We start from the raw sequence: 12,405 nt of genomic DNA, 5'->3' as shown, positions 1-12,405 counted from the left end.
AGTAACAGTACAATGTTCTCTATTACTCTTAATCTCAAAAATCTGATCACTTCTACCCGGCTCCATAAAAGTAAATTTATTTGTGAAGAAAATTCTTATGTTTTAGGAATCTCTGGATCACACAAGATTTTTTTTTGTTTTTGTTTTTGAAGCCAGGCTTCTGCTTCTGGAGCACCTAATATTGTTCTGTTTCATTAATGGTGCAAACAGTAACCACACTGTTGTTATTAATCATTAGCTCCGGCATGGACAGTATTTGGCAAACTCCAGATATCTTTGTGTTCTGGAAGTCTGTGGCCCCTGGAAGAGCTTCACTTGAGAGTTGCCATAGAGGGGAATGCTGTCATCAGCCTCCAAGCAAGGCTCTCCCTTGCTGTCTCAAGTGAAGCTTGGCATAATTGTGAATAAGTCTTTTGTTCTTTTTCTATTCTCCCTTGGTACATAGACATTCTCCCTGCCTGTCTCTTCTGTATTTCTATCAAGTGGTAGAAAATGAACTGTGTTAGAAAACAAGTGGAGGCTGACAGATAGCAGATGAATGCCAGACAAGGACCCTATTTTTGCGTTATAGCAGAGCTTCAAAACCCATCAACATTGTGCCAGTCTTTTCTGGGAATGAAACATTAACTGGTTTAGAAGTTTAGACACCGTTGTATGGGCACAACTGCACTCACAAATGCTTAAAGGCTATTACTAGATTTAAGCATTTCAAAGTTGGAAATACATGTGAAATATTTAAGAAGTCCGCAGTGTAACTGGAAACTGTCTGATGAAGTTTTTTTCCCAGCACATTTCTGAAGTCAAACCAATGTGCAATGACAACTATTCTTATCAGTAGAACACCTTCCCTGATATTGTTTGTCTCCTCTGATTTGCATTGAATGCAAAGTTCTAACAGTAACTACTTCATCACTAACTGTATTCTGATCTTTGAAACCTAATTAGGAAAATAGAATATAAAAAATTTCAACTCTGAAGGGCTGTAAAAGGAAAATTACAACTCACAGCTTACTTTTAACTTGCAGTGCAATGGAAAATGTCCTTAACAGTCACCTGCTGGGGCTCACATGCCACCACAGCTGAATCTCTTTAAAATTACCCCAAACTTTGACAAATTTGTTCTTGTCAGAGACCGGGCCATCATCATTTCCAGTGCTCTGCAGCATTCAGGATCAAACATGCAATTTGTTAGTTCACTGTAGGACCAGGAGCAGTGCTGGGTTTTCTGGAGAGAGAAAAAAATGCAAAGTGGAGGCAAATGCTATTACTGAACATACAGAACGAGGCAGTGTAGAACCAAGACAGGACATCTGTTATTACATGCAGTCTAGGTAGTAGTTGGATCAAAACTCTAATAAATACTCTCAAACCAAGTATTGCTGCAGAAGCTCACGTCTGCTCTGACAGTAATGGTGATGATTTGTGTACATAAAGTTGAGTATAAGTAACTAAACTAGAAGAGAAATCTTGATGAATGGCTTTTGACACTGATTTTTAAATTATAATGAAGAGATTTCCTCTCCAAAATGGCTAATGGAATAGCATCTTAATCAGATAGAGTCCCTACATGCAGTTTTCACTGCGAGAGCCTGGATCACTGCTTCATGCTGAGTCTCTTCTGTCCTTAAGTCATTGCTAAGGACATTAGGACTAGCATCCTAAAAATGTTATTTTATAAATACAATTTTTTCATTAAAAAAGCCAGATTAAAAATAGAGAAAGTCTATAGACATAAGAGGTGTAGCAAGGGTTTTAAGAGCTAAGTACACTTGACATCTACTGTTCAAATAGACCAAAACCCAGATGTTGCTATTTTTTTTCTCGGGATTTAATTACACTTCTATTCTAAAATGTCATTAAAATAATGAGATTTTTTTCTTAAAAGTAACAGTCAATTCTATGACTTATGTTGTTAGAAAAAGGAGGTGAAAAAAATCTGAAAAAGAAATGCACAAGTTCCTAAAATATCTTTAGAAAATCATTCAATTAAAAAAAAAAATAAAGGTTTTGTTTTCTGAATTGTTTTTCTCTATGTGATTTTGTCAGAATCATCCTTTCCATGGGCATTTGCTTTGGACAAATAGCAGTTTTCCAAGAGAAGAATGGCTGCACTTTATCCATATCACTTAAAGTGCTTTTTCTTGTTTTAAAGATGTTTGAGTTCAGTGCTTACTGAAAGGTGCGGAGGGTTTCTCTTTGCTCTGCTTGCCCTGCTGAGTATTTTCCTTTTCTCATCAACCAGCACAGCTCAGAGTAAAAGCCAGAATATTGGCCTGCATGGACAGCTGGCTCATTTTGTGACTCAGTTTTGTGCAGATGTTTTTAAAGCCTGAGGTTTTCTTTGGAAGATTTAACTAAGCTCATTCCAGTGAGGTTTGTACTAGATACTGCATAGATTGTAAGGCAAAAATCTCTGTTCTCTATGATTCTACGTGACAATTGTGTTTCACAATCTAATCTACATCAGTAGCATGATTTATAATAGAGTGTATGGAGCCCTGTTGTTTTTTTCTCTTTGAAATGAAACCTCTGCTCAGGGTGGGGTTGGTGATGATGGTAAGAGTGTTTGCATTGTAAGGCACCACGGCAGGAAGGCTTTCATCAAGAGACAGCTTTTGCACCATTTACAGAAAACAACTACACTCTAATTTTCTAGAAAATCATTCTCTAGCTGTATCCTCTGGATAAAGAATCCCTCCCCACAGTTTTTAGGCATTTTGTATCTTCCTTATCACAGAATCTCTGTCATAGTATTACACAACTTAAGATTTGTTTCTGATCAATCTGGGTTTCATTTACGAGCTGATTTCAGTGTTTGAATCAAGCCTTTAACTGGTATGAAGTAACTCAAGCTCCAGGGGAAAAATGTAAATATGTTCTTACTGCAACCTAATCCTGCATGGAGAAGGAAGAGATACACTCATTATTAACAGGTGCTGTGCCTTTTGTCTGGGTTGAGCAAACAGCTTAAAGCCTAGAGATAGGACCATTCTTGTATAAAGAAAGCAAATAAAACTGAGCATAAAACTGCAATAATTTTTTATTTTATTTTATTTTGAAGTGGATGGTTAGTACTCAATCAGACTTTTTCATTTATAATACCTATTTAAAATGTGCATTTATATTATATTTAATTTATCTCCTGCTTGCACACATATAATGATCTGGTACTTAGTAACAGCCTGTGGTGGGCTGACCCTGGCTGGATTCCAGGTGCTCACCAAGGCTCTTCTATTCCTCCCCAACTTATTCATCTACACAGGGGAGAAAATATTCAAAAGATTCCTGGGCTGAGGTAACGACAGGGAGAGATCACTCACTCCTTACTACCACAGGCAAAAGAGTCGACTTGGGGACAAATGAATTTAAGTTATTACGAATCGCATCAGGGAAGGATAATGAGGGGCAAAAGCAAATCTTAAAACATCTTTCCCCTGCCCTTCCCTTCTTGCTGGGCGCAACTTTACTCCCAGTTTTCCTTCCCTGCTCCTTCCCATGGGCACAGGGGAACAGGGAATAGGGGCTGCAGTCGGTTCCCCAGTCCATCACATCCCTGCTGCTCCTTCCTCCTCAGGGCCAGGACTCCTCACACCCTTCCCTTGCTCCACCGTGGGAGACAGTCCGACATGAACTTCTCCTACGTGGGTCCTTCCAATATGAGAATTTCCATTGTTTGAATCACCATAAAAATGGCACCAGGGCTTGGAAAAGCTTTTGGAAGAGATATTCCAGATGTTCCACAAGCTAGGCTTTTAAGTTGTTGCTAATGTTAGATTTTTAATTGTCAGGTTGCTTGGATTGCTCAGTAGGAGAGGTAAGACATATGCCAATATTCATATCAGTGTTCTCAAGGACTTTTATCATTTTCTTTTGTTCTAGACAGTTTTGCTGTGGCACTTCTACTGTCCTGGAACCATGGACCAGACCACAGCAAATTAGCAAAATTAATGTTTTATTAAGGACTAGTAAATAGGAATGCTTTTATGGTTGCTTATGCTTACTGACTTTTTTAGTATACTTGACTGTGTAGTTAACTGAAAAATTAAAAAAAAAAAAAAAAAAAAAACAAACAACAAAAAAAACACAGAAAGAATTCCACAGATGGTCTAATTCTCCCTTCATTGACGGGCTTTTTTGAAGGTGAGCAGCACTATTATGTGTCTGGGTGTGAGAGTCCAACAGGAATTTAACCATTGGAGTTTAGGGTTGTACAGATCTAACCATGGCAAAAGAGATCTGCATGATGTCCCCTACAAATAATGTCAACGAAATGGCAAATGCTGTTGAGCTGAGGTTGAAATAAAGGAGTTAACAAAGTTAAAACCTCCGTATCTTCTATTTTACATCTCATTGATCTGGAAGAGTGTTTGCTGTAGCAAGATGAGCTTAGGGGCATGAGACTAAGCATGTGGCATCATCATTGCAGTAATTACTCATCAGTTATGAACATAATATAGACATTCAAGCTTTCTTCCTCAGTTGTGTCACTGAATTGCTGCACATTAATGCCTCATCTCTCTGTTTTTGTGTATCTCCATCTTTCATAATATAATTATATTTTATAACAAAATATTCTGCGATTCTTTGAAAATGTATGTAATTTTTCCTTTGTAAAATTATGTGCAAGGTGCAAAGTGCTGCTGCAGTGCTTAGCAAGCTGGATCTGCAGCAAACAGTATGAAATACGCCTTGGAGAATCCTAATTAATTTAGAACCACAGTAAACAAATGGCTTGTCACTTTCAGTTTATATAAGTATAAAAAAAAGTGGAAGTTGGGGTTAGAAACACTCGCAAGAACATATGCTTAACAAACCACAGTAAGCAGAACAAACCAGAGAAAGTCTAAGCAGCAGCAGAGATAACCCTGGCACCATTAGCAGATTGTATGGCTACGATCCAGAATGCAAACAGAAGATTGTTCAAACAAGTCATTCATATATTTAATTAACTATGGCACAGTGTTCCAATCATGAGAGGTTATTTTAATATCTTGCAAATGCCATACTAACCACATGTTCACCCCTGCTCTTCTGAGATAACAGCAAAACTCCCACTGCCTAAAACAGGAGCAAGAGAGGACATTGAATATTGAAAATTGGGGGTTATAGTGGGTGCCATTAAATCTTCAAATCTGTGAAAACAGCAGACTGAAGAGAGCAGAATATGTGCTGTTTAAATAGGAAATCATAGCAATTCATTATCTTTTTATAACCTGAACTCCGAATAAAAACATTTGGGTAACTATTGGAATTTATTTGCCGTCCTTAGGGCTGCGTGTCTATTTCTATAGAATATAATTAGGTGTGTGTGAGGCTGTGTGTGCACAAACACAAAGAGTGTGTGCTGAGGGGAAGGTCAGCGTTGTTTGTCCATTGTTCTGGCCATCAGGGACGTCTGGTGGTGGCTCAGCCCCTGCAGCCCCCCCAGGGGCTCTGCTGCTGCTCGAGCCCTTGCAGAGGGAACAGGAGGAGGCTTGGTGGGGCTCTGCTGGTTGGTTTTAACGTGAAGCAGAAGTAGGACTGAGAAGAGGGACAGCTCTGTGTGGGGTCTCGCTGGAAGGAACGGATTCCAGCAAACGGCGCAGCTGCTGGGCTGGCCCAGGGGCAGAGGGTGCTGCAATACAAGGGAAGGAAAGCTGACCAGAGCAAGGCAGACCTGCCCAGTCCAGGATGCAGTTTTGCAACCCATTAGACCCAGTCTAATGGCTTTTCAGTAAGGTTGAAAACTAAACCAACCCTAAAAAATTAATTTTGAGCCCTGTAAGTGAAACCAGCTGGGTGAGAGAACTTAGAGGGCTCAAACCTAACTTAGAGCCATTTGGAGTGCCAGTACAGGGAGTGGGGGAACACAGGAGAGCTGGGCCATGCTTTTGGAGGCTGTGTGGCTGAAAGCAGTGACCAACACATGCAGGCAGCTCTGCAGCAGTGCCAGGGCCAGCCTGGCAGCAGGCAGGAGATGCTGACAAGATGGAGAGAGGGAATGGTGGCAGGCCCAGGAAGTGAGAGGCCAAGGGTTGGGCAGATAAAGTCAAGTGCTGAATCTGTTGCTAAATCCTGAGGACAAGAAGAATTCTGAGACAGATTTGAAAGTCTTAGCTCTTCTTAAGTGTTGTGTGCCATTTCTCCTTCTGCAAGTAAAGTGTTCAATTGCCTAATTTAATATACTTAAACTTGTCAGCTTTGGTAAAACCTTATTTAAATAAGAAAGGTGTTGTCATAATTCCTTTTATTCTGAAAAAAAAAATTACTGTCAGATTTTTTTCCTCAGTTGGAAATAAGTAGATTGTTTGGAGAGTAGTTTAAATATCGAGTTTTTCAAGGTGAAGGAGAAAATTTATACTCCTGTCTAAGTGCAAAACTGTGTGAAATGTATGAATCTGTCACTACTTTGAAATACTTGCATTGATAAGCCTACCTTTCAAGATTTGTGTGCTTGAGGTAGTCACCCACCAGAAACAAGAATATATATATATATATGTTGGGGTACATATATATGTATCTATAAATTATTAGTAGTATTTTTTCAGATGTATACATAATTAGACAAGACAAACATATGATATTGACAAAGAAAAACAATGATTTTTATCATTCTGAGGCAAAATTTTCAGTCTCTGACTCAGGGAATGAACCATAACTTTTGTCTAGGCTTGGCTAAATTTTGAGGATGCAGGCTCCCTCAGTCCTGTGGGTGGAGTGAAAGCACAGGTGTTCTGGTAACACATGTTTGTTCAGAAGGAATGAGGGGGAAAGTGCTCCCCCAAATGACAGAGTCTGCTGTAGGTGTTGGGGAGGGGACCTGAATCCCCAGTGTCATCATGCGTCACAAAAAGGACTCGTGACTGTCCAGCCATGCTGAAGGCAGTGTTCATCCCTTCCAGAAATGTGCTGATTGGGGTGCAGGGCACAGATGTCAAAGCAAGAAAGGGAATTAAAGCCAGATGATGTTAGTAAAGATTAGTTTATTGCTATCAAATACATGGATTAATTACTTCTACTGTTTTAGAAGGTAACAAATTATTCCATGCTTTAGAAACAAACTCGGGCAGGAAGTATTTCTGCTTGGATTTCCTTATGTATTTTGGCTTAGGCACCAAATCAGAAAAGCAATTATTTGTACAACATCAGTCACCACCTTCGTGGGAATAGGTATGTCCCATTTTGTAAGAAACAGATAATTTTTTCTGGTTCTTCTGAACAGAGAGGCAGAAAGAAAGCAGTTACCTGCAGGTGCTCAGAGGTCAGGAATGCTGCAACAATTACAGGCAGCAAGGAGGTCCCAGGCAGAGTACGGGGGGACTGAAGAAATACCCAAGCAGGCTATTAGAATGACCTGAGGAGTGGGGAGCTTGTGGTGCCACAGCAAACTGGATGAACTTGCCTTGCCTAAATAGCGTGAAGGGGTTGAGGTGGAGAGTGATTTTCTGTCTATAAATGTATCAAGGGCATAAGCACAGTGAAAGGGAAAGAACTCTTTAGGCAGAAGGGTGATAATGGCATCGTGGTAAATAGCTTTTATCAGACTTGAACAAAAGCAGGGCAGAAATTAGAGGATTTCTTACCATGAGAATGGTGGCTTCTGGAATAGTCTTTCAGGTGGAGGACACGTTCTGTGATGAACCTTAAAAAATTTGTGCAATGGGAATGTCTGTGACAGTCTGGAATTGGACTTGATGACCAAGATTCCTCCTCATTCCTTTATTTTTGCATCAGGCTTTTGAATTTATGCAAAATAAATGAAAATGTAATGAGCAGTTTATCACCTCACCTTGTGACTTTCTCTTAGCTTTGATGGAAATAGTCAGTGAACCAGTGTTAATCAACAGATTCAAAGGCATCCAAATATTGTTTGGTTTTTTTTTCCCAGTGGTTTAATTTTAGTTAAAATCTTATTGCTCTTTTATTTGAATATGTGTGTATCCACACTTTTACATTGCCATATTTTTAAGCACTGCAATCCTACACTATTTTCTGTAAATCAGTCACTTTACTATATTTTCCCAGAGCAAATACTGTCACTTAGACATCTTCGCAGACTTTTTTTAGCTGCAGCTATTTAAAATACTACATTTTCTCTCAGACTTTGGTATCCCCAACCTCATATAGCTCTTCCAAATGATTATGATGGAAATGAATACAAACTGTAATCTTCCCCAGGCATAACAAATGCTTGATGGGAGTGAGCAAGATTCATCCTACAGAAGGCACCAGCATGTTATCTGAAGATGGAAAAGTGTAGATTTCCTCAAAATCTCTATATACATTTAAGGATGAAAATAATCCAGATATCCTAAATTAGTCACAGTTTTATTAAGCAATGATAAGCACAAGAGATTTTCATGGTCATTAGGGGATGAGTGCTTCAGACACAGAATCTATTACAGCTCCTTCGTGAGTGACCGTGGATATTGGAGATGGATTGATGGATATGACTGATGGATTTCTAACCCCAGGCAAAGTTTCAGGGCCAAATCTAGAATGCTTCCCAGGATTTTTTTTTTTTTTTTTCAGTCATTAACCTTGTGAACCAATCAGAGCTTTTGGGATTGTTTTTTCTCCGTAAACAGTGGTGGAGGGAGGCTGTGTAAAGGTTTGTATGTGTATATTGGCATTTCCTGCTATAAATTCTGTCAATCCACATTGGAATTACATTTATCTGGTGCTCAGGCCACATGAATAATCAAAATTCTGACTAGCTCCCCTTGCCATGATAACTAACTAGACCTTTAGAAAGCTTTATTTGTGTGTTTGAAGCAAGCCAGTAACTTTCCATGGGCAGGCATGCTGCTCTCTGTACCAAAGGCAGAACTGTTGGACAGTATCTTTCTGCAGAGAACGGCAAAGCACAGTATGTGAGGACACATTGTTTATATGTATTTAAAGGTTATCACATCCCATTCACTATATGAATGGCCCCAGCTGACATTTTCTGTCTCCTCTCAAGCGATGCATGTCTTGTTCATTGTGCTATGCCGAGTCAGCTGTCAGGCATTGCATCAGGGGACCAAAAGCTATTTTCTTTCACTGTTTTGTTTGCACTTCAGCTAAAAAGCTTTGGATCTTATGATTTTTTGAGCAATACGAAAAATAATATACAGCCAGGGGTAGCATCTTTTAGCAGATGAAGAAATTCCACAACACTTTATTTCACATTTCAGCCATGCCATACAGAAGGGTAAACATGGAAGAAAAGCTGAATTTGGAAAAAGGCAATTATTTTAAAATGCCTTTGTTAACCAACATTGTCTAAGTTACCTGACTCTTTAACCTCAATTAAAATCATCAAGAAATATATAAAGGAAGGATGAAAGAATGTGTGCTTTCTGCTATATTGTTGCTATAAAAGAGCTGTCCAAGTCAGTCTTGCTAGGCCAAGTGTCAAGCCCTGCTGTGTGCAGGTTGCTGACTTGGGATGGCAGCAGCAGCCAGCAGTCCCAGTGGCAATTAGGAACCACAAAATGAGCAATATTTCAATAAATATGGCAATGGGAACAGGAGCCGCGCCTTAACTATGTGATATAAGTATTCCTTTACAGAACAAAAAGTTCAGTGTTTCAGTTAGTACCAAGCAAGAAGAAGTAAAGTCTCCTACTTATCTATTAGATATCTGTTCAATAGCTCATGGATGCTAATTTAATTAAAATGCCTAATATTTCTAATGTAGCACAATTACGATTCTGTTAGGTAAAATAGATGTTAGAAAGTTTTATTAAAAACAATTTTCAGAACAAATACACATTTTTTTCAAACTTACATTGATTTCTTGTAATTAGTATTCATTTTGTACTATCAAGACACATAATACAGATATTTCCACACTCTCCCAAATGCATTTGTTTGGCTTAGAAAAGTGATGTAAGCATTATTAGTAATGCTCACAACATCAAAGGTACTAACACAGCTTTTCCTAGCCTAGGTTAAAACTGGACAGTAATGGTTCTAAAGGTTTTTGTTTTGCTTTTCTCAGACGTGGAACTAAAGGAATATCATCCTCCCTTTCTTTTCACAGCCAGACTTGAGCTGTGCATGTGTAGCTGTGAACACTCAGAATATTCTGTTTCAGGTGGAGATCCTAATGTAGTGGCTGAATTCTTAATGCCTTCCCTTGTTTCAGTAACTTCAGTTCCAAATCTTGCAGAATTTGATCTATCCAGCAGCTTGACAGCTTTTAACTGTTTGTCTAATGAGTACATCAAGAGCAGGCACTGTATATCAGATTGAGCAGCTATAAAACAACTGCCTTGTTCAAAAGGTGAATTTTATCTGGCCATTTTTATAGCATTTCTCTTCTAACAGAAAGGGAGTGATAGGAATTTCCAGTTTTAATGAATAGGAAGGAGAAGTAAGGTGAGTTAAAACAAGAAAGGTACTGCAAAGGAACTTTGGCAAAAGTGTCCCAAACTTTTCATCATAATACGATGTGTTGCATTCTGTGCCATCAAAAGTATTACATGATTTTCAGCTGATTTTGTAAAGTTCTGTTTGGGACAATATACAGTAAGCAAGAATATTATAAGCTGAGTAAAAATCAAAAATCAAAGCTATTTGCTGCAAACAGGGTAAGGCCAAACTAGGGGGTGCCTCACTCACAGCATAATTTATCTTCTTTATATTTAAGTTGAAAAAAAAAAAAAAAAGCTTAGTAAGGTTTAAACTTTTTTTAAGGATGCTGCTTTCCAACATTTCATTGCATGAATGCTGAGGATTTTTAATCATACCTAAACTAATCACACGAGATGATATCAAGGTCACCTCAACCCTTGAAGGTTTTTGCAAGGGGGTCACTTCCAATCATTGTTTCATAACTGAGTAAGGGATGAAGAAACTGCCTGAAACCTTCATGTGAGTTTTCTCATAAGAAGTTACAGAATTGTGGTGTGCTGCTATCAGTTTGATTATTTTGAACACAAAAGACTCCCATCATTTGATTCAGCTTAAGTTTGGAAAAGGTGCCTATTCATTTTTACTTCTGCAATCATTTTAGACAAAGGAATATCTTCCGATTGGGGTATGTGTGCAACACAGACACTCATGTACCCTGAGTTATCATGTCATAGAAGGATAAACCTTTGGACAGCATAAAAATATAAATCTTTAGGCAGTCTCCTGCCTTGAGATATGAAACTGAAATGCAGGATAAGGATAGTTGTTCTTGACATTGCAAGGAAGGGGCAACCTGATGGGTCTGATTAAGCACTCTTTTGAATTTTCTTTTTCTAATGGGGCTGGTGAAAGCACATTTTGTTCAGAGATTTGTTTCGATTCAGTCTGCCATGAAACTGTTTGAATTTAGGATTATGCCCACATTATTCATATTGCCAAAAACATCAAAACAGGAACAAAGGGAAAGCTAACCTTGAATTTTCAGCATGTATTTCAGTCCCTGTAAACAAGTTACCATGGAGATAGAACCCATGTGAACTGCAGCCTTCCTCCTAACTGCTGTAGACTTTGGACCAGCAAGAAATGTGACATGGCATTGCTGCCATTTGTGACAAAAAAACCCCAACCTTATTTCAAATGCTACACTTAAGCATTTCTTTGCAACTACCAAGTGAAAGCTAAAAATTGCTTAAAAGCATCGAATTACGTTAAAAAATCGGCAAGATAAATGAGAGGCAAAGCTTTACCAGTTTCACTTTTCCAAATTAAATAATATTCTATCAGAAAAGAAGATGCGAGGTCACTGCCTATCTTGCTAGCAAGATGAGTCTGCAAAGACAGATTGCAGTTTTAAATAGTTTTCACTAGGAAATGGTTTCAAAGAAGCTGAAGTTGTGACACAAAAAGAGTTCTTAAAAAGGAACAAAAATATCCTTGTCATTGATTTTGTTGTTGCCTTTGAAATGTTTTTGAATAGGGCTGCAATTGTCATGTCAGAAATAAAAATCAGCCATCATACTTACTTGCTTACTCAACTACCATGGACAGAAAAGGATAAATACAAAGAAATTTGTAGCTTTTACTCATCCTCCAGATTTCCAGATCTTGTTCAAGAAAGTCCTTTGTTTTCTAGCTCAGTAGATTGATTGTTAAAACTATGAGTTCTGATCATCATCATCATCATCAGTAATCCTCTCTCTACACAGTTACTAATTGCAAAAATCACATTATTCTTTCATATCCTGGAGATAAAAAAGGAAAAACAGATCCAGCCTCTAGAACAATGGCTAACACACACTTGTGAGGAAAACCATACTGCGGGTGTCAAAAAATAGGCTGGATTCTGATACTGCAGTCATTAGTGCAAATAAACAGCGGTAACAGAAAAGCTGTGCTCTGATCTCAAATTTTCCTTTTGTTACTCTAGTTTGAAGTCATTGTTTCCTTTCACAGCTTTGAAGACTAGAAATTAAAACTACTGTGATATGCTCTGGTTTTCTGCTGTTTAGCCTGATAAAATAT

The sequence above is a fragment of the Chamaea fasciata genome, unplaced genomic scaffold (genome assembly GCF_029207755.1).
Source record: "Chamaea fasciata isolate MVZ Bird 193981 ecotype frontalis unplaced genomic scaffold, bChaFas1.0.hap1 SCAF_15, whole genome shotgun sequence".
In the NCBI taxonomy this organism is placed as follows: Eukaryota; Metazoa; Chordata; class Aves; order Passeriformes; family Sylviidae; genus Chamaea; species Chamaea fasciata.
This window is presented reverse-complemented; position numbering follows the sequence as displayed.